General features: G+C 39.6%; 1 protein-coding gene across 2 annotated transcripts in view; it reads left to right on the top strand.

Moving 5' to 3' along the window:
- HS3ST5 (heparan sulfate-glucosamine 3-sulfotransferase 5) overlaps positions 1–20316 on the top strand; it is a 197681-nt gene that overhangs the window by 97174 nt on the left and 80191 nt on the right. For both annotated transcript variants that reach the window (XM_054821210.1, XM_054821211.1), the window contains exon 2: positions 3502–3709. The gene's annotated coding sequence lies outside the window, so the exon portion shown is untranslated. The remainder of the gene's footprint in view (positions 1–3501; positions 3710–20316) is intronic.

Below are 20316 nucleotides of genomic sequence, written 5' to 3'. Positions count from 1 at the left end.
AAAAAGATTGACATAACTTATTGGTTAATAGCGTTGACACTAATGCTAGCACCCTTACAAGAAAAGCAGCCACTCTGTTGAAAGGAATTGTATTCTGGGAAAAAACTAAAAGTGGCTGGAACTACCATACCCTCTTGCCCTCTCGTGGGGCATGGAGACCCCTATGGATCCTGGGCATGGAGTCTGAAAGGACACATTGACCTAAGAATCTAGTCTTAGGTAAAGAGCGTAAATGCATACTGAAAATGGACAGTCACTAAACAAAAATCTCTAGCGTTCTCATTAGCACAAAAAGAAAGAGTTCAATTAGAAATAAAATAAGGAAAAAAATTATATTACTCCACTTAATTTGATTTTTCACTTCATATGTATTCATTTAAACTGTTTACAATAAATAAATTGATGACATTTGTGATCATTATATATAATTACATATATTGATATTTGCATATATTCTATGTTGAATTGTGGCTTTTATTGATAGATCTGTCATTCCTGCAACATTGTTTATAATCAATATGAGATTTCATCAAATAATAGAATCTATTACTAAGTTTGAAAACAATCTATTCTTGGCAGAATATGTGTTTTCATTTAAACATATTTATCCATTTTATAAATAAGTCTACATACTGTCAACACCTTATTGACTAGTCTCCTTAAGCCTGATGGGAAACCAGTCCATTCTGCAATTACAGAATGCCTATAAAAAGATAGGACTTTCAGCAACATTATTCTTAGGGAGCTTGAGTACTGCTCTGGAAAATTTTAAGTTATTTAATTCATGTAATACACTTATAGGAAAGAGGAGAAATGTATATATGCAGCTTTCCTCCAAAAGTGTTTTCAGATCTCCCTCCGTTTCTCTAAATCCTCAAAGGTAGTGAAGATTGTCAAAGCTCAGCCCTTAGGATACATTTTATTTTCCTTGTGATCAACTTAGCTGAAAATTCTGTAACTCAGAGCATGACTTATTTGTGATAAGTCAAGAGCCCTTGAGAGCTCCCTCTTAAGGAGTTTATCACATTTGCTTCCCTTACTGTCTGTCGCACATACGAGTGATGGCAAACACTGTTTGGATCTAATGCTATGATCTCTGTCTCCAAGTATCACTGACTTTGAAGGAATCAGACCCTTCCGATTTCCAAAGTCCCATTCACACATCTGAGAGAGGAGTCTGTTTGTCTCCTTCATGTGACTTTTAATCTCATTTCCATGTATATAGAATTTGTTTGTTTGTTTGTTTGTTTGTTTGTTTTCTGGAGCCAACCTATTAGTTTTCGAAGATACTGTTCATGATACTGGCATGATCTCACACAGCAGTAGTTGAGATGTTTTATTAGTTATTTCAGCTGAACATTTACTCTATGAAACTGAGCTATCAAAAGAGGGCTTTTGGGACACTATCAGTTCAGGCTAATGTATGAGCTCAAATTATTGTATCATTATAATATGCTGCCTGGTGTGTTTTGCCACCGATTTGCCTACATTTTTTAAATTGCTCAATCAGAATCCATTTATCTGATAAATTATTAACAAATAAATGTTTCTGATGGAAAAGCAAATAATTCAGCATTATAAATCATATATCATACAGGCAACAGCAGTCAGAAGTAAACTGCTCTTGAGCCAAGAGTTTATGTCATGTAGATGGAAATTATGTAGTCACATAAACACTTAATTGGAAAGAAAGGACAGCCGTTATTTTCCTAGACTTATACCAGATTCTTCAGTTTCTGAATAGTACATTTCTATGTTCTTTTATTGGCGCATCAAACATACAAAAACAAAATTTATTTTCATGTGTGCAAAGACATCTGCATTTGTTAGACTCTGACCATACTGTAAGGAACTTAAACTGGTCATTCTTTGTAATGTTTCTGTAGCAATCTTTTGATTTAATTCTGCTTCTCCACTCAGAAGTATTTTTTCCTGACGAACAGAATAATTACAGAGTTAATGTCTTTTGGCAGGTCACATTGGCATTGATGATTTTGAGGACTTAACTGTATTCCAAATTCCTTGAAGCTTGATTTACTTTGAAAGAAAGTAGATGTGTTCATGCCTAAAGCTAGAAATTGCAGTACAGGGTTTGCAATTAAATACCATATTCACATTTGTGTCTGTTTTCCATTTCTTCAATATGGAGGCATAGATAGATTACCAAAAAAAAAAAAAAAACCCCACCCCACCCAAAAAACCAACCAGAAAACAGAAAAAAGAAAAGAACAGTCAAACAATTCTTACTAAATACTGTTAACATTTTCTTCAGATGGGTCTGGCATTGTTCTCAGTATAAAAGTCGTTTTTGCAGTGATTTACAAAATGTCTGTAAAATACATTTCTGGTCAATGTCAAGGGTAAAAAGCAGCGGAGTAGCAGTAGCGCATCCAGTATATCATAGAGTCATAGAGTCATAGAATCATAGAATGGATTGGGTTGGAAGGAACCTTTAAAGGTAATTTAGTCCAACATCCCCTGCAATGAGCAGGGACATCAATTAGATCAGGTTGCTCAGACCCCCATCCAACCTGACCTTGAATGTTTCCAGGGATGGGGCATCTACCACCAACCTGGGCAACCTGTTCCAGTGCCTCATCACCCTCACAGTAAAGAATTTGTTTCTAATGTCTAATCTAAATTGACCCTCCTTCAGCTTAAGGCCATTACCCCTTGTCCTATCACTACATACCCTTGTCAACGGTCCCTCTCCAGCTTTCCTGTAGTCCCCCTTTAGGTATTGGAAGGCTGCTATAAGATCTCCCTGGAGCCACATTTTCTCCAGGCTGAACAACCCCAACTCTCTCAGCCTGTCCTCATAGGGGAGGTGCTCCAGCCCTCTGATCAGCTTCGTGGCCCTCCTCTGGACTCTCTCCAACAGCTCCATGTCTCTCCTGTACTGGGGCCCCCAGAGCTGGACGCGGTACTGCAGGTGGGGTCTCACAAGAGCGGAGTAGAGGGGCAGGATCACCTCCCTCGACCTGCTGGTCACACCTCTTTTGATGCAGCCCAGGACACGGTTGGCTTTCTGGGCTGCAAGCGCACACTACCGGCTCATGTTGAGCTTCTCATCGATCAATACCCCCAAGTCCTTCTCCTCAGGGCTGCAGTCAATCCATTCTTTCCCCACCCTGTATTTGTGCTTGGGATTGCCCCGACCCATGTGCATATCACCTCTTGCCAGTAAAGATCTAACATTCTTTTTCCTGTAGCCCACTTAAAATACATGTAATTAGTAATTTTCTGTTATTAAGAATGTTTTTTATTTGGGGCTTACTATTGTGAAACACACGCTGTAATTTTCTTTCTTCTATAACCTGCGTTCCAGATTCCAGGCTGCCAATGTTTACCAGATACTGAGTACACTCAAAAACTTGAGCTGGCAAGCACTGCCTCTGGGGCCATACTGCACAAGATTTCATTCCTGAAGAGGGAAACTGAGTGTTTCTTTCAGCATTTTCTTTTTCAAATATGCAACAAGTGTCTTCTCTTTTTGTACAGGCTCAGCAAGTTGAACACCATTTCAGCAGAGATGTCTGATCTTTCCATCTGCATACCTGGAGTTGCTTTATCCCTTCACTGGTCTTTTCAGTAACCACTAAAGTCTTCCTGAGACTGAACGTTGGAACGGATGAGTTAAATTCTTCCTGAATGTTCTTCATCAAAACTAGATGTATTGGACTTTCTGGATGTGCATAAGGACACGAAGGTTAGTGTCTTTGTTAAGAGCCTGAAGTTTCAGGACTGTTTCATTTAACCGTTAGCCGTGCAGACTATGTTTCATTTTTTTGCTTAATATATCCATAGGTGGATAAAATGGTGATTGACATCACATATATAGTTGAGATCATGCTTTTAACTGCCACAGAATAAATGTACTTAGTGAGCTGGTGCAACTTAAAGTCCTCTAAATGACTTGCTGGCCAACAAAAGCAAGCTCTACCCATGCTCTGAGCTTGATTGCCATTAGCCATTTTTGTGATATTTCTTCTAAGTTTGGGTTTAGTGCATTGCAATAACACACATCTGATTTACAACTCATAAAAAGAGGATGAGAAGAGTATTTTACTTACCTCTGTTCACAAGACGGTCCTTGTTTGCAGGATGAGGGGGTAGATGTTTGTCCCCCTGTGTGACTTAGTTGTTCTAGATGGCATATGGGCTTCAGGGGAATGTCAAAGACATACAGAATATATTGGAAAAAAAGAATATCTTCCTAATAGCAGCTATTCACTTGCTGGAAGCTGTGAGATTTTAATAAAATGCTTTTTCTATCCCTTGATTTCTGTTAAAATATTATGGATATTAGTCTGTTACCTCTCTGCCACCTCTGAAATCACCCTCGATCAGGACAATTCACTGACATCATTTTTCCATGGTATGATCAGAAATGTAGAAGAAACCATTCCGCAAACAAATACATGCTCAGAAAGGTGGTGGAATGTGTGTGGGCATATGTGCGTATCAAGTCATGTTTCTGACATAACTGACAAGGAAAGTAGCAAGATCATAAAGATACATCAGGCTTTTCAGCAGCAATCATAATATTATATATTAAAAAGTTATGTTTATAATGATGTGCATAATGCTATGTGTGGTAGAGAAAAAAGTGAACAGTCATTTAACCTTGATTTTATTCTATCATTGCCATCTGGTTTTCATCTTTTCAGAATATTCTTCAGGATTAATGTTCTACTTAGGTTTGGGGGAGGAGGGAGCTAAATTCTTTTCAGTTTTACTCTGTCAATCTCATCTTATTTGATTCAGCCATTTTTAAAAAAATAATTAGTTTTACAAATACTATTTGTTCTTATTAAACATCTCCACGACGTATTAAAATGGTTTCAGAAAGCCTATTGGCTAAAGTAGATGGAGCTCAAACTTGATGCAATTAGAACTACATGAACTGAGTTCTATTTTCTCATTTTTGTGGAGGGATTCTAGTGATATCATCTGAATAATAGCTTTCTAATCAATCTCTTTCTGTCTGCTACTCTAGCTAGCATTTCTGTTTGCATTCTAAATGCCTACTCCCTGTATAAAGTAAATAGAAGACAAAAATATCATCCCTCATCAAAAGGAATTGTTTCCCCGTTGGCACCAAATGTCTACGCCAGATAGGAGAAGAGGAGAAAAAAAAAAGTAACAATACAGTTTTGTTTCATCTAAGTTCTGTTGAAGTTACTGAGAGTTTTGGTAATAGAGTTAGTAGGAACAAGAACATGGATATAAAAATACAGACTCCATTTAAAAGCAGAAGGTTAAAGGAGTTGCAAGATTTTGCAAACATTTCCATATGGAAGAGAGCTACGATAGTTCTGTGTGGTGCCCTCACTGTAATACCTCAGTATTTCCCAAGAAAGTAAAATTCATATAGAGCATATATTGTAGCTTTAATGTGCAGATTGATTTTTATAATATTACATCTTTTATACATGTGTATACAAAATACAGAACTAAAGGGTGAATATCTCACACAGTTGCAGAGCTCAAATGTCAGAAGTGTTTTGAACTGCACCTTCTTGCACTGCATGCATGTTTGTACTTCTGCTTGCGGGATTTGTGTAATATGTATTTGTGTGAACTGTTAAATATGTATAATGTATAGAATTACGGGCTCTGCAAACTCAGTACAATTGTTGACAGAGCCTTGCTGTTAGGATAGGTAATGCTGGAAGATCCTAGTATCTTTCATTTTGCTTACAGTATTGCTACTAAAGCACACATTCATAATACCAATATATATATTTGGATGGAAAATTATGCAAAAAAAAAAAAAAGCTTTATTCTTCAGTTTGGTGGATTTTGTAGTTTATTTCTTTGATAGGTAATGGATATGTTCATTTAAATAGTGCAAATCAAAAAGAATGAGCTAAATTATCTGACTGGCTGCAAATCCAGGGAGTTCCACCTGTTCAAATTTTCCATGATGAATTATGTTACTGGCTGACTTTTACCTTTTGCAAGAACACCAGTTCCACAAGGCCTGCATAAGCTTAGGTAGTAAAAGAAATGACCCCGATGTAAATGAATAAATGATGGTTATACTGAAATGAGTACCTTGCTTATTAAGTCAAAAGAAACTTTGCACATTTAATGAAGAAACACCAAAAAAAAAAAGAAAAAAGATATGATGATAAGAAGTAGGAATGTTAAGCATAACCTCAGATTTAAAACTGATCCTGGAGATTTTCTGCTAAGCCTACAGTATAAAGACTAAGTCCTGACGGCTACAACTTCCTCTCAGAGGTTGGGAGGGGAGTCCCCTGACATGGGGAGTTCTGAATTCTGCCCTACCATGTCTTGGGAGGTTGACTTAATGTGCAGAAAAAAGATGTCTTCTGTCAGATATATTTTGTGAGGAGGAAACCAGAAGTGAACTATCCACCACTTCAGAAGCAGGTCAGAGCTGTGAATCCTAATCCAAAGCAACACGACTGCAACTCAGCATAAGGTCCCTTAAGTTCCAGAAAAACAGGTTGTGTTTAAGATATGTCTCTGCCCTTGTCATCACCTTTGCCTGACTTGCTGGCTCTCCTGAGAACCATCTTTCACACTAGAGTAACCGCATCTTCCTCTTAACCATTACGCCTCATCAGCAAACCTAAAGCTATATGCATCTATCTATAGCAGCAAAAGAGGGCTCGGGCATGAGTTTGATCCCCGGCTCCTGCTCATCCATCCCATCTGTTCGCATGTTCCCTAGCATGGTTTTGCTCCACAATCCCACGCAATGCCAGGGTAGAGTTCAGGGAGAACCGTGGGGTAGGGACAGTTTCCAGGAAGCAGCTAAGAATACAGCCACCTTGTTTTGGGGTGGAGACACTGGGTCACCCACCGCCTGGCCGAGAGAGTTAGCCCTGGTTTGTTTAACTTACAAACAGGCACACAGCCAAGTGTTGCAAAGCTGCGGCCTCTGACTCTAGCTGTGGAGCACCGATGTCTGTACAAGTTGTTCCATCATTGTCCTCCATCTTTAACCTTTTCACTGGCCAGCACTTAAAGGACAGAGAATTTTGGACTTCCAGGCAGGATGCAATTCCTTCCATTTTGGACTCTCGGGCAGGATGCGATGCAAAGGATCCTTGCAGTGTTTGCTGCTTTTACATAGTAGAACATGATTGTTCAGGCAGCTATGGTGACCTCTAATACTTATCCCCAGCCCTTTTTTCTTTCTTCTTTTTTATGGGTGGGTTTGGTTTTGGTTTTTTTGTACTATTTCTAGCTTTAATGAGGTAAAAAATTTGCATGAATGAAGCTATATTTTCCATTTTACTGGAAGTTTATTCCCCATGTCTGCTTGCTAGTTCATGGTCTTTTGTTCATGTTTGTAGTCTTTTCTGTATACTTTATATATGTGGTTTGACTTTTTTTTTAGTGTGTTTTTTAGTCTTAGCTTTTCTGTAGTGTGTTGAGCATCACACCTATTGGCTGATTCTGATGAAATAGCTATGTTACAATTTTCTTTTGTACAAAATAAGAAACTTATAAATGTGGAATTTGTTTCAGTAATAAAATGATAAAGGAGATATGATGATAAGCTTTATCAATCAAACAATTAAGATCAAAGTATAAAACCATGAATTCGAGCCATTTTGTCCTGGCTATCAAAAATTTGAATACTAAACAGCTTTTACAAAAAGTGAAGTATATATGACTTCCCCTTTCTCTGTAATTTTACTTACATAAGATTTTAAAAATATTTGATTTAAGAAAATATGGGCATTTTTACTCACTTTGGAAAAAAAAGCATTTTAAACAGCAGGATGTAATTTCAGACTATTTGCAGTCAAGAGGCCTCTGCTGAGCAAAATACTCATTCAATTTAGGAATGCAGATTATAATAATTTTCCTATCTCCCTCACAGCAGGATTCCTGCCATCGTTTTGCAAACTCACAGGTTGCAGTATTGAATGACTAGCTAACTTCAGTTCCAGGTAACACACGCTTCAAGCATATTCTCATTAGCTCAAGTTAGTTATAATGCAAAGCTGCTTAGTTTCACCAAGTGAAATGGGATACACTTAAATTGCCTCATCTAATATAATACGCCTTCTTAATACATGCAAAGTGGTTTATGATGGCAAAGCTTGTAGAGCATGAAAATCAGCAGGGAAAGTAAGGTTTTCTGACTAAAACTATCAAAAAGAAGTCCTATTTTATATCATTTCTTTTTAAAGAGTTTAAGAATGAGGAAGGAGAGGCTGGAGTAAGAAATAATCAGTGTAGAAAAATGTAAATTTAGTACATTAACCTTTTTAATACATCAGCTCTATCAAACAAGAAAATTATCAAATAAAGCTGTTCTTTCAGTAATGTCTTCTGCACCGTAAAATTGAATGTAAAATACACAATGTCCAAAATATATTGCAGTAAGAAACAATAGTCTTTATTCTCTTTTATCCAGAGTTTTATATTGTGCACCATGTTTCCATTTGGTGGTATCATTAATCCAGCTTCCTGTGGCTGTATTAATTTGCAAGAATTTTTAATTTCAGATGTTGATAAGGAATTATTTATCTTTCTTCTCCCTTTAAATGCTAAGTGAATATATCCCAATCTTGTATACCTTGCGGACATAAACCCTGGTTTCATTTAGACCCAAAACCAACACTGGTAAAATCCTTTTTCTTTCCTAATATCCTGCACCTGCAATCTGACCATAGGGCTATAAATCCTCTCCCTACATCCCTTTCCAATACTTTCAGAAGACTGTTCAGAGAGGGGCTAAGCTGCTACAGGCTTTGCAGATGACACCCAAGTGTGTATCTCATTTTCCACAGATGCAACCAGAGCCATCACAATCATGTTGCACTGCCTAGAGGAAAGTGGCTCCTGGAGAAGAGCATCTGGCTGAGATTGAACTTGGGTGAGATCCAGACAATACTGGTTGAAAGACAGAAATGATCCAGACAGCCAGTTGAGCAAGATTCCTAGGTGCGTGCCTTTAAGCATTAGTTTGCAATGAGACTGTTCACAGCGTTGGAAAAAGGCAGGGATAAGCGTGTTGCTCAGCTGTGGCCCCAGAGAACAAGAAATCTTCCCACTCCAATTAAAAGCATCTACAACATAGAGGGGTTTTTTCAGTCTTTCACTAAGCTTAGAAAACAAGGCAGCAAAAATAACAATGTCTAGAAATCTCTTCCATGCCTCCAAGACCAAGGCCTAGCACAGAGATCTCTGCATACTTGGTAAGAGGTTGATCTAACTCTTTGTATCCAGGGCTGTTTCGCTCTTCACAGTAAGAGAACATTGCTCCTGAACTGCAGTATCTCTGAGGCTCCCAGTCTATTTGCATTAAAGCACTAATCTTGTTCTCAAAGGTACCATCATTTTGGATCTCTTGATATCCATGATTACTTTTTCATTTTCCACAAACAGACAGCTTCTACAAGAAACAGTTTAAAACCTTCTGAGCAAAGAGGGCTCATGAGAGAGATGTAATGGTTATGCAGTGAGGTCTTAGAGTCTGTACACACTGCAGAGTCCTTTCAACAAAGAAATTGACTTTCAGAAGTTCTGTACATCTGCTAAAATCAAGCCTTGTACGCTTGGTAGGAGAAAGATGAAAGACAGGTGATTTAAACTCTAGGAGGTCATACAAGCGCCCTTTGTCTGTGAAGTGCCAGGACACAATAATAGCAGCCTATGGAAATGAATAACTGGTGAGTAGAGGTGAAACCATTTGTGAAAGCTGCAAGTAAATAATGCCGCATGAAACCACGCAGTTGGGGAAGTTCCACACAGTACTCTTGGGGAAGCTGGAGCCTACTTTCTGGATGGAACAGGTCTTTGAGTCTGGTCCCAAACAATGGATGGAGAGGGGCCCTGAGGAGAAGGACTTGGGGCTGTTTGTGGACAAGAAACTCAACATGAGCAGTGTGCGTTTGCAGCCCAGAAAGCCAACCGTGTCCTGGGCTGCATCAAAAGAGGCGTGACCAGCAGGTCGAGGGAGGTGATCCTGCCCCTCTACTCCACTCTTGTGAGACCCCACCTGGAGTACTGCGTCCAGCTCTGGGGGCCCCAGTACAGGAGAGACATGGAGCTGTTGGAGAGAGTCCAGAGGAGGGCCACGAAGCTGATCAGAGGGCTGGAGCACCTCTCCTATGAGGACAGGCTGAGAGAGTTGAGATTGTTCAGCCTGGAGAAAATGTGGCTCCAGGGAGATCTTATAGTAGCCTTCCAATACCTAAAGGGGGACTACAGGAAAGCTGGAGAGGGACGGTTGACAAGGGTATGTAGTGATAGGACAAGGGGTAATGGGTTCAAGCTGAAGGAGGGTCGATTTAGATTAGATGTTAGAAAGAAATTCTTTACTGTGAGGGTGGTGAGGCACTGGAACAGGTTGCCCAGAGAAGCTGTGGATGTCCCCTCCCTGGAAGTGTTCAAGGCCAGGTTGGATGGGGCTTTGGGCAATGTCGTCTAGTGGAGGGTGTCCCTGCCCATGGCAGGGGGGTTGGAACTAGATGATCTTTAAGGTTCCTTCCAACCCAGGCCATTCTATGATTAATGAAAAGTTATGAGCATCCATACAGAGGAGAAATAACTGTAAAACTGTTGGTATTCACTGGCTGCCTGGAAGCATTATCTTTGCTTTACTCAGTTCCTTCAACAGGCAACAGAACAAAGTCATCCTGAGGTCTCACTGGTGAGAATTTTGTTGGTGTAAGCAGTCACCTGCAGTGTGCATGTTTATTCCCCCAGATTTTCTGAGGTCAGAACATGCTCCTCTAAATATATCTCTTGTGTTTCTTCCGGTTCACATTCAGGAGTAAGCAAGAGAAAAATTATAATACAGGTCATCAGCTTTTTGCTTTTCTTACTGGTGATGGTTATGATTTTTGGTAGAGAATTGTCAGAGAAATTTCTGTCAAGCAAAACTGTTTTCAGAAAGTATTTGAGTCACCCTGTTTATTTTCTGTATAAATTTTGCATGTATGAACTGGAGCACTAGTCTTAATTGGTTAATCTTTGGGTCTCGTAGGAAAAATACATTCCAAGAACATTTTCCTCCTGGTAATTCCTTCCTTGCAGTCTCTTCACTGGCTCACCAGCTGTGCTGCTTATCACAGCTTCATTCACTTTATGAAAACTATTTAAAATGTTCTCCATTAAAAGCTGTGTAGAAAACTCAGTGCACGTTTGTGAGGCACTTGTAGGAACATGTAGTTATTGGGAGGAATAAAATAAAAAATGCAAAACTACTATTCAATTGATATGTGTACAGCTATGCTGTACTTATTGCTATCATGAATAAAGCATTTGTTTTTCTAAATTGTGTGTATATTCCTAGAGGGGTACTTAAAAGACAGAGCTTGTTACAGAAGGCATGGAAACAATGCAGAATTTCTCCCATTTCAGTACTCGAATCATAAGGTATAATCGTAAATCCTGACTGCAGTCCCACCAGCTAAAAGGGCACAGGGGACCCCTCCAGAAATCTGGGAATTTCTTTTCTTTGACTGCTTGTGTAATCCAGCTCCTCCGAGAAATGAACAGCCAACCGATCCACTTCAGGGTTTACTTGTGTCGTCCCCCCCAAAAATGCCGTGTCGCTGCAGAGCGTCCCAGCAGAGCCGAGGGCAGTAAGCACCCCAAAACGCTTTCCTGGTCAGCCTCTGCCTTCTGGAGCCTTTGCAAGCCAGAAGCTGGGGTGTGAATCTTTTGCTCTCAAGGGGGTGTAATGAGAGCTGATGTGCTTTGATCTGCTAGCATGCTCACAGGAAATACTGCCATAAAAACACTGGGTTCCTTGGGGAATTTATGGTTGGTGGTTTGGTTGGTGGTTTTTTTCTACATTTTTAACTGTCAATTTTTAAAGCCTAAATCCTCCTTCCTTCCCTAAAATAGAGTTACAAACTCAGCTGCAAAATATATGTACTGCTTTCTGTGTCCTTCCTCATTATTCTGATAGAGGGTGGCATTTTCCCTCCTTTATTAATATGCTGGTATCTTGACTGAGATCAAGAAAGCTACTGTCTTAATGAGCCCGATCCCTGCTTTAACAGCTATTGCATAGTGCTGCAAATACCTTTTAACATTTCAAATATACCAAAACTAGGTAATGCAAAAGGAAAAAAAAATTAAAATAGCTTTTTTTTCTTATTGTTTTTCATTGATTTTTCTAGCTGAGTTTTATGTTGTGTGGCACAAATACCATTCTCTGAATTTTTTCTCCTTGCAGATTAATGTGCATGGAAATGAGGTAGCAATAGTATTTTCTTTCCATAAAGCACTTCCTTTCACAGCTGTATGTGTGGTGTGATTCCATCACATGGTAATATATACACATTGCTAGGTGAATATCTGTTGCAGCTTGTTTGAAAGTGTCAGCTGCTCCCTCGTATAGTCATAAGGCTTACCATAAACAAATCTTGGATATTTGGGTTTTTAATATCTTGTAGATGTAGCCTTCTAAAACTACGTAAATGCATAAAATGGGTAGAACTTACTGACACAGCTTTGCTGTCCAGTGTCATGTAACACTAAGTTATTCCTAAGTTATGTCCTTAAGAACAAAATTCAATATCGTTATATATGTTTCCAGATTATTAGCATGGTCCTTAAAGCATGTAAATAGCTGAAGTATAATGGAAGCAGAATTTGGATACAGAAACCTACCAGTGTAATTAAAAAAAATAATAATAAAAAAAAATCTTTAGTGCCCATTTAGTATTTGAGAATTCACAAGTATCTTAGCTTGCAAGAAAGATTGTCACTTCAAATCCTGTGATCACATAGCCCAGAAGCATTGCTGATTGGCTGTGCTGTGTGTTCAGCTAACTCTTCAGACCTCACAAGCCAGGTACCTCCAAAAACTTGTGTTCTGCATGGACCAGACACAGAAAGTTTCTCAGTAATTCCATGCTTTTCATCTGAGAACACGGCCAGGTTTTTCCTAGTTTGAGTACTTAAGCTTTACTTAGGGAAAAAAAAAAGGAACAGACACTGGAGTCGAAAATCTATGTCTCCCTCACTTTCAGAGGTAATTCACACCAAGTCTGCTTCCCAACACCAAGTCAGCAGACATCATGAAGCCATAGGATAACATATGGAAAGTGCATTCACTAAAATACTTCACTGTTTCAATTTTCACTGACTTGTGCTCATGCACTTGTATTCTTATGTTATCATGGATAAAAATGATGTTCAGTGATCAATGGAAGAAGAACACGAAAAATAAATGGGCCATGTACTATATCCACCTCTACTTACTGTCCCATATCACAGATGCTTATTTAACATTTTGCATGCCTGAACAGCTTAAATCTGTTGATGTTTAAAAAAAGGTTTTTCTACTTTTGTTCAGTTTCACAAAATTCAAAATGTCAGATGAAAATCAATCTATTTGTGGCTCAGATGAAAAAGCTCAGTTCTTCTTAATTTCATGTTCTAAAAATGGCACGGATCTGAAATCTATGTTCTTAATATTTTCTCCTAAAAAAAAAAAAAAAGATATATCTGCCACACCTAAATAGCTATTTCTTTAATCAAATATATCAGAGATTTTAAGTCATTTTCAGAAGATATTATAGCTTCATCCGATTCTCTTATTCACAGTAACTCTTGCAACCTGGCAGCTCAGTCAGGTGTGAAAAACACTCTCATTGTTATAAGCACTCTAAATATAGTGGAATTTGTTTTTTCAGTAAATAGATGACATGAAATACTTTTTTTGTTTGTTTTTTTAAATCAATATTCATTCCAAGGTAGTTGCATTACTTACAAATGACAGTGAACTAACAAAGAGAAATGTAGCATTTCTGTACTTATAGAAACCGTGGTGGAGACTTGAAGACGTGCATTTGGATTCTTTGTCCCTGTTTCTGAATATCATGACTCCTTTATTTAGAATATGACTATATCTCAAATATAAGCTAAAAATAAAATAAGGAAACATTTTCCTTTTTTCCTCCTGACAAACTGCCTAGATCTCACAGGCCCAAACTTGAATTGTACAATCTGTTCCTTGGCCTCATTGGAGGGACTGAGGAGTTTTCCTGCCTAGAAGCATAAGCACGTAGCAGAAGTCTCTAAATTGAGAGCTTGCTCATTTTAAGCTGATTCTGTAATCAGCAGCCCAGATCTGAATCACATTCTGGAAATGTTCATCTCTTGGCATTGATTGTAGGGAAAGTTTAAGGTGACTTCAGCTCCCAACTTAGGCACTTAACTGAGAAAGTCATTGTGATGGAGGGTGAATCCAAACCCTGCTGTTGCCACAGTCCTGCTCGGTTTCTACATGAAATCCTGGTGTAGCTGAAGCTGATGGGAGTTATACCATCGACCCCAGGCAGCTAGAAGCTCTCCTCAGACCTTGATTCAAAACTTGCCAGAATGTTTAACCTTGGAAAATAAGGACATATGGAAATATTGACACAGCCTTGAAAGCTGTAACTCAAATGTGTCTGCAGTAAAATGTATCAAGCTTGTAGCTTTGACACAGGAATGGGATGATGCATAACTCAGTGAATACAAGAGGTCTTTTCCTTTCAAACTCCAGACAGCAGTGCTCTTTCAGCAAAGCTTAACAATATATAAATATCTCTTTGTCACTGCCATGAATGCTTGTTTACAAATCCCTCAAGCCCACAGAGTGCAAATAAAAATTGACAGGTAACATTATAATTGAAGGTGCATGCATATATGCTGCAGTGTTTTTTATTTGTGCAATGTTGTGTTGGGCTGTGCCAAACACACTGAAGAAATAGGATCATTGCAATCATTTTAACAAGTTATTTGGCTGCATGCATGATGTGATTTACTTCTGGGTCTCGCGAATGCACTCAGCTTTGTTTGTTAACCTAGCAGAACATTATTTATTAATGAGTTCTTCATGCTTTATTAAGCCTAATGTCAAAACACCTCTGTGGGACTCTAGGCATGTTCTCTCTTTGTGTTAAAGCCTTCTAAAGAAAATGAAAAATTATGCAACAAAGCTGCAGATAAAACCCAGTAGATACCAGTTCAATTACTCTTGATCCTGGCAGATGATGTTTCTGAATATTTGTGAAAGCACAGCGTCTGATTGTGTGCTGGCTTAAATTAAAGCATTCTGCAATCTCAAATGTATGTAATTAGGGCGCCTTAGAAACCTAACAAGGCTACTGTGGTCTCTAAAGCTGAGTGGAGCGCTCAGATGGCAAAAACTGACAAGTTCACCATGGAAGTACAATTCATGCTTTTTTCTATGAACTGCTGTTTCGCATCAGAGGGGGAGGCTTCTTCATGGGAACATTAAAATGGTTCAAAGCAGTGAATTATCTGGGTGAATTATCTGTGATTTTCTGTAATTTGAGAGGACTATTATGGCTCAGGAAACTAATATTGGAGTTCAACAAACTTTTTCACCCTTGATCTGACTGTACACCTTGTTTTCTAGCACTGACATGAGATTCAAATCCAGCAGTTCTGCATATCTTAACCTGAAGAATATCCTGGGACATATTTCATGATTGTCCTACTGTTGGTATTCGACTATGGTTAAGCAACATCAGCTTTAACACCACAGAAACATAGACAGAATGGACTAAACATGTGATTTTATGCAGCTGAAAAAAGAGTAATTCCCAGAAAATCAACATGTTCATCACTTTTTGCATGAAATAGATATAAGCTTTACATGCATAAGAAGCTTTCAGATAAAGTTCTTAGCTTGCTGTCATCTATTTGAAAAGCAACCTTTTAAATATGTGCTTTCTAAAAAGATTTTGATTAGCAGACTTAATGGCCAGTCATGATCACTTGGTTTATTATAATAAGCAGAAATAATATTAAAAAAACCTTAATCTATAAGAATGAAAAAAAAATTAAAGTAAGTTCCTTTTATGAATGCACAAAAGAACACATTTAACATCTGAAGTGACAGGCACGCAGTTTAGTTGTTGAAATCTAAAAGTTTCACGCAGTTGAGAGGTCATCTTGTTTTTACTCGACAGAGTATCGTCATAGATTTTAGTGGAGAGTAGAAATAAGGTGTAGAGTCTTATTTTTACTAGCAACTCATCACACTAGCCAACATTTATTTAACAGATAAATTAAGTAGCAAAATCTGACTAAAGATACAGGCCAAAAAGACTGGCTCACTTTCCCACTGCAGCAGCAGCAATCTATGGAGAAATATTCCTGGAGGGAGTTGAAGAGAGATGATTTGGACACTGCATAATCACTACTGCTTTATTTCCTATTTTCTGTTTGTAATTACTACCAGTTATGAATATTTAATGTAAGCTTGTTTTGAGCTTTTCCTTTTTCTTTCATCTTGCTACTTTCATCGTCTTTCACAACATCTGAGAGATCAATGTAAGGCAATGGGATGGTAGAGGAACGTACCGTATCGTTACCATATCACAGCAAACATAAATAATTGGGGGGACAGATCCTCAGCCGGTGCCTTTGAGCGGAGGTCCCCAGTTTCAGTAGAAGCCGGCTGATTACAGGCTGTCACACTGAGACCTCTTGGCATAGCGATTTCGGTAACATAAATTGAAGACTGCCAGGCCCTCCTGCTGGAGTGCTTCATCCCATTTTCTGCCAAGTAGTCACTAGAGCCTGGTTTGCCTCCTTCCAAGTGGGTGCCTAATCATCAGCGAAAGAGTCCTGCTTGTCTGCTGCATTTTTTTTTGTCTGGCACTAACTAGAAAGCTGTGAAATAAGCCAGGGATGGTAGTGGAGGGCTCTGCTCTTTCTCCTCTGGTTATCTTTTGTGATAAAGACTTGATCTTGCTACAGATGTTAGTCTGCAAATCCCAATGGGAAGGAAGCACCCCCTGCTAGTCCAGGAAAAAATCTGGAATTACACAGAGCCAGGATCAAAATTTAAGCCACATCCTTTCCATTGGTGTTTCCTGTTTAGCTTGGTTAGCTGCAGAGGGTTTTTCATACGGAGTTGGTTGGGTTTTTTTTTCCCATGTTACTCAGCTACCACAGTTATTATAGATTTTCTTCTTCCCAATCTTCCCCATGCATTGCCTATATGTTGCACGCAGAACACACAGTGTAAACGATGAAGGGGTGTAAAGCACGGCATTGTTGTGCTATGCCCAGCTGCCTGCTCTAGATCCAGTTCAAGAAGCCTTGGGTTGTACAAAGGCCAAAGAAAACAGGTAACTTGGCTTCCCGAGAGTCGTAAGGCAAATCAGACTGGTCACCATTCCCACTGTGGGCAGGCACGTTGCAGGTATTGCTGCTTTAATGGCCACTATTTGCTATTTGCGTATGCTCAGACTTACGCTAATAAGAAAGTAGAACTATAAGAAGCTGTCACAGTGAAACTTTTATATATTTGTTTAATTTTTTTCTTTTAGTGTAAAAAAGATGTCAATAAAATTGCATTTGTTTCAGAACAAGCTAAACATAATTTGTCACTAAGACTTAACTAGAGTCCAGAAACTCAGCATTAAGTCGTCTTAGACCAAAGGGGATCTGTTGAGAGCTTGTTAGATCCCTCTGGACAACAAGGGAGGCAAGCAAGTCTGCCTTGTACAGTTTTCCCAAGAGGACACAATTAAAAATCATCCTGTTCAGGAACTACTTTATATGCTTTTGTTTTAAATAAAGCCCTTTGAGACCAGCAGCAGTGTGTAATATTCCTCTTGCTTTTGGTCTATGTATGGTCTTTATGCTGCTCATCAACAGTCTGCCATGCTTTCTTCTCAATTGCTTGCTGTCTAATGAGCAAACTCATGATTAAATGGAAGGTCACTCACTTCTTTACATAACTTCAGTACAAATGCAGCATGAAGAAATGCTGTTTCTTTTATGTGATTTCCAGAAATATAATTTCAGCTGATTAATGTGATTTTATGATATGCACATTCCTGTGAACACATCATTTCTTCAAAATGGAAGTTTTTTACTTATAACTTACGCTGGTTTAGACTGTGGCATAAACCTTTCACTGAGGATGGCAGAGCCATGGTAAGTTTTGCTGGCCTCAGCCATAAGCTGATTTTGGTACGGACTGTTGCTGACACAATGCCTGGCACACTGTCGCATCTCCCTGTGCAGTATGCGTGAGAGAGCTCATGGGGAATGGCGAGGCAAGTCCTTGCCTGTGGTAGTGTTCGGAGGAAGCTGCTGTAGAAGGAACTGTTGGCTGAGACAGGGCTCTGGTGAAACTGGGCTTTAGCCCACCCTTGTGAACTTGCAGAGCTGAGGGCAGAGAAAGCCTTGCATCTTAGAATAGAATCATAGAATCATAAAATCATAAAATGGTTTGGGTTGGAAGGGACCTTAAAGATCATCTAGTTCCAACCCCCCTGCCATGGGCAGGGACACCCTCCACTAGACCACGTTGCCCAAAGCCCCATCCAACCTGGCCTTGAACACTTCCAGGGATGGGGCAGCCACAACTTCTCTGGGCAACCTGTTCCAGTGCCTCACCACTCCAACAGTAAAGAATTTCTTTCTAACATCTAATCTAAATCGACCCTCCTTCAGCTTGAACCCATTACCCCTTGTCCTGTCACTCCACTCCCTGATAAACAGTCCCTCCCCAGCTTTCCTGTAGGCCCCTTCAGGTACTGGAAGGCCGCAGTTAGATCTCCCCGGAGCCTTCTTTTCTCCAGGCTGAACAACCCCAATTCTCTCAGCCTGTCCTCATAGGAGAGGTGCTCCAGCCCTCTGATCAGCTTTGTGGCCCTCCTCTGGACTCTCTCCAACAGCTCCATGTCTCTCCTGTACTGGGGCCCCCAGAGCTGGATGCAGTACTCCAGGTGGGGTCTCACAAGAGCGGAGTAGAGGGGCAGGATCACCTCCCTTGACCTGCTGGTCACACCTCTTTTGATGCAGCCCAGGACACGGTTGGCTTTCTGGGCTGCAAGCGCACACTGCCGGCTCATGTTGAGCTTCTCATCAATCAATACCCCCAAGTCCTTCTCCTCGGGGCTGCTCTCAATCCATTCCCCACCCAGCCTGTAGTTGTGCTTGGGATTGCACCAGCCCATGTGCAGGACCTTGTACTTGGCCTTGTTAAACTTCATGTGGTTCTCGCAGGCCCACCTCTCCAGCCTGCCAAGGTCCCTCTGGATGGCATCCCTTCCCTCCAGTGTGTCAACCACATCTTACATCAGTGCAGTTACCAGGATGTTTGCTCTGGAAATCAGAAAGAGAGTAAATATGCTCAAAGAAGCTGGGTTCCGTGCAGTGTCATCATATGGCAATTTTGCTTAGTCATGTAATTTTTACCCTTTGTTGTACAGACGTGCAGCCTATCATCCTATATCACACAGTAAAATATGACCTATTATATATACAGTAATTGGGAAGGGAGAAACTGCCCAATCATGTAAAATTAATGCTCTAATTATTGGAATTTTGCTTGGCTGACTTCTGTTTGGAGAAGCATATTTGGAAAGCTCTTCTCTATCCTCAGTTACTGGTGCTCCAGGCTATTTATGCTGTTGTAGCAGTTCCGATAAACCCACAGAGGAGAATCACCTTTTCTGTTGACAACACATTTGCTGGTATTTCTGCAGCAGTGCAATAATGTCTTTATTGTGTAATGCTGTACTTTAATAGACAATTAAAATTCCCATTGAATTGACAAAATGGACTTGGGAACTTCTGAAGACTATTTGGCTAAAAGTACTCGTGAGACTGTTCTGATAATCACCACCACTGCACTATTCAAAATTACTCAAAAGCCTCACCTTATTACAACAGGAAAAGTAGTGAGGCAAGAGAAAACATACTTTTATGAAGGAAGCCTGTTGTTGAATTGAGTCTCACTGCTCTGTCATGCCTGTGTCTCCTCTCTTTTTCCTTTGTCCTCCGGCACCACCATCATGTCTCTTCTGCCTTTTGTCCATTTTTTCAACTTCATTCTATGTTGTCTCTCTCTTTTTTTCCCCCTGTTTTCTTCTCTTTCTCATGTTATCTAATAATAACAAATGTTGCAGTGCTTTGTGATGTGAATGGGAAGGTGATGAATAGTCCTATAGCAAGATTCCAGGGGCTTCACACAGAGTTTGTGTAATTTTATTATTTTCATAACAAATGTGTTTACAGCCTGAAGGTTAAAATAAATGAAAGTTACAAAGAATACATAAGATAAACTCTGTATGAGTAAGTACAGTGCTAACAGGGACGGAGCTTGCAAACACATGAGTCATTCCAACTCATCCATTGCTCACTTCTGCCATCCCTGCAATGTTATCTTCAGTCCTGTGATATTTGATGGGTTTCTTAACGCCCCAGCTGCTGGAACCAGTTATTGCATGAAGACCTTTGCTTCCATCCAACGTGTTTCTCAGTTGTCCCAGTTTCATTAGAGGATTTCTTTTTTTCCAGATGTCATCGGTAGATATTCTTTTG

Source organism: Grus americana, chromosome 3 (assembly GCF_028858705.1).
Source record: "Grus americana isolate bGruAme1 chromosome 3, bGruAme1.mat, whole genome shotgun sequence".
Lineage (NCBI taxonomy): Eukaryota > Metazoa > Chordata > Aves > Gruiformes > Gruidae > Grus > Grus americana.
Note: the sequence above shows the minus strand (reverse complement) of the source record. Positions and strands in the feature narration are given on the sequence as shown.